We start from the raw sequence: 3,436 nt of genomic DNA, 5'->3' as shown, positions 1-3,436 counted from the left end.
AATTAGTCAAAGAACTATTAGTAGCAATCTAAGAAGAATAATTTCCCTCAAAAAAATACAAACAATGTTGGAAAGGCAAATCAAAGATAGTTTTCTAGGTATGCTGATATTTTTCTGGGTTATTGCTTTCCTTGCACCAATTGTCGTCATAAAGCAACACATTGAAAAGTGAATTTATACTACAATCAACTTAGAGCAAGAAGAAGAAATCGACAAATTAGATAGAGGAATAATAGACCTAATTACAACAATTAATTTTCTCCTTTGAACAATCTGATTCAATTTTTTAAATGTTAAAATTTTGGGCGTGGAACAACTGATTGTAGACTTAAAGATTAGAGGTCTGAACCAACTATGAAACAATTTATTCAAGAGCCCGAGATTTGAAAAGAAAAGGAAAGTGAAAAGCAATGTGATATTGTTTTGTATGCTTAGAATGAAGGAAATCACTAGTATGTGGATAGTGGTTGTTCCAGGCACATGTCAGGAGACAGAAGCAAATTCTTGACATGGAAACTAGTTGAATATGGTAATGTAACTTTTGGTAACAATACTCCTAGTAAGATTGTTGGTAAAGGAGTTGTCAGTATATCAAATGGTAGAGGTAAATCAAAGAATGTTTTATATGTTGATGGGTTGGAGCACAATCTTCTTAGTGTGTCTTAGATGTGTGATCACATATATGATGTGATTTTTAAGGCTAAAAATTGTCAAATCAAGTCTACAAGATTAGTTGATATAGTGGTTGAAGCTGTGAGAACCAAAATAATGTTTATGTTGTAAAAGATAAATTAGAGAGGTGTTACTTATCAAAGATTGATGAGAGTTGGTTTTGGCATAAGAGACTTGGACATCTGAATTTTGATCAGATAGTAAAATTTAGAAAGAATAATGTTGTCAAGGATTTAGCCAAGCTATAAAAAACAGAGAATATGATTTGCAAATCTTATTAAATGGGTAAGAAAACTAAAATATCATTCAAGTCTAAGGAGAGCTTATCATCAAAGGCACTTCAGCTAGTACACATGGAATTGTGTGGACCATCAAGAACACATTCACCCACAGGTAAATTGTATTTCTTGCTTATTATTGACGATTTCAACATGATGAGGTGGGTTTCTTTTCTTAGAGAAAAATCAGATGCTTTTGAGAAGTTCAAAAATTTCAAAGCTATCGCTGAAAATGAAACTGATTGTAAAATAAAGAGCATAGGAATTAATAATGGAGGTGAATTTACCTCAAAAGAGTTTGATGACTATTGTAAGAAGCATGGAATTAAGAGGAAGTTCACAATAATAGAGACTTCATAACAGAATGATGTAGTAGAGAGAGCAAACACATTTTTACAACAACTAGCTAGAGCCATGATGAATGAAAGTAAATTTCAACAAATATTTTGGGCCGAAGCCATTCACACAATAATGGTGATACTCAACAAAGCTCATTTTAGAACAAGGGATTTAAGAACATGTGTTTAAACAAGAAGGAAAATTTTCAATCCCTCTACATAAGCACATGTAGCCTTGTTATCCATGGAGGATTCAAAGGATGTTGCATAAGCTAGTCAAGATAAAAATTGGTTAAAAGCTATGCATGAAGAATTTGACCAAATCAAGAAAACGAACACATGTGAACTTATTATTAGACCAAGAAACAAGAATGTCATTGGCACTAATTGGGTATTCAGGAATAAGTTAAATGACCATGGTGAAGTTGTATGAAATAAGGCTAGATTTGCATGCAAACATTATGCTCAATTTGAAGGTCTATATTTTGATGAAACTTTTTCTCTTGTTGCTAGTCTAGAAGTAATTAGATTTTTTTTGACATTTTCTTGTTTCAATAAGTTCAAGATATATCAAATGGATGTCAAAGTTGCCTTTCTAAATGGAGACTTCTAGGGAGAAGTTTACATAGAACAACCATATGGTTTTTAGCAAATAAACAAGCTTGATTATGTTTGCAAGATGAAAAAGGCCTTTTATGGTCTCAAGAAAGCCCCTTGGGCTTGGTATTCCAAGTTGGATAGCTACCTGCTCAAGTGTGGATTCAAAAGAGGTGCAATTGATAGAAATTTATATCTTAAATCTAATGATAGAAAACTCATAGTTGTGGTTGTTTATGTTGATGACATTATTTTTTCCAGTGATTCAAATTCATTAACATGCCAATTTGTCACTGACATGAAGGCCAAGTTTGAGATGTCCATAATTGGAGAGATTTCTTATTTCCTTCAACTGCAGATTGCACAAACACCCAAAGGATTTTTATCTCACAAGGAAAATATATCAAGCCTAAGTATTGGAAATTTTTGGGATGGAGGAATGGTCTTTGGTGAGCACACCAATGGTAATAGGTTGTAAGCATAGCAACACTGATGAATCACCAAAAGTGGACTAGAATTTATACATATTAATTATTGGTAGCCTATTAAATTTGACAACTTCAAGACCAGACATTATTTAGGTAGTTGGTATTGTTGGAAGATTTCAAGTAGCCCCGAGACAAAGCCATATTCTAGCAAGCAAGAGGGTTCTCAGATATCTTAGAGCCACAATGGATTATGGACTATGGTACCAAAGAGGTAAATAATTTTCACTAACTATTTATACTGATGTTGATTGGGCAGGTGATGTAGATGATCGAAAGAGCATTAGTGATGGTGCTTTCCTTTTTGGAGAATGTCTAGTTTCATCATTGATCAAGAAGAAAGCTTCAATCTCTTTATCTACGGTTGAAACATAATATATTGCAGCAACTCCTTATTGCACTCAACTACTGTGAATGAAGTAGACTTTGCAATATGTACAAATGTTTTATGATCAAGTTATTCCTATCATTTGTGATAATACAAGTGCCATAATCATGTCAAAGAATCTTATTTTTCACTCAAAGACAAAGCATATTCCAATTAAGTATCATTTTTTGAGAGAGCAAGTTGCCAATCTGATTTTGATGTTGGAGTATGTCCTTACAAAAGCGTAGGTTACTGACATTTTCACCAAACCGCACCCACGAGATCAGTATGAGTATTTGAGGCAAATATTGGGAGTTGTTCCTATTTCCTTCCTCCACTATATGTTCCTTCAAGAGGAACAAAGGCAAATGGTATACCTTCAACATGTCAAAATTAAGTTGTGAGGTCCGCAGGTTCCATATGACGGGAGAATATTGTTTGCAGGGGAGTAAAGTTGCGGGGGGAGCCCATTAGTGTCTTTTAAATTTATGTCAAAGGGGAAGAATTATTGGTGATAAAAAAAGAAATAAGTGTCTCCAAACATATTGGTGGTGAAGTGAGTGTGTCACACAATAGTAGTACAATAGAGGAGAAACACATCACAGGTAGAGCGACATCCAAAAGAGATATAAGGGTACATGCACTTTTTGGTTAATATCCCACTTTGTCTTCAATATGATATTTTGTTTCCGTCAATGC

The sequence above is a fragment of the Pinus tabuliformis genome, chromosome J, assembly GCF_031772625.1.
Source record: "Pinus tabuliformis cultivar Carrire ecotype Pingquan chromosome J, CPIR1, whole genome shotgun sequence".
NCBI classification, from domain to species: domain Eukaryota; kingdom Viridiplantae; phylum Streptophyta; class Pinopsida; order Pinales; family Pinaceae; genus Pinus; species Pinus tabuliformis.
Note: the sequence above shows the minus strand (reverse complement) of the source record.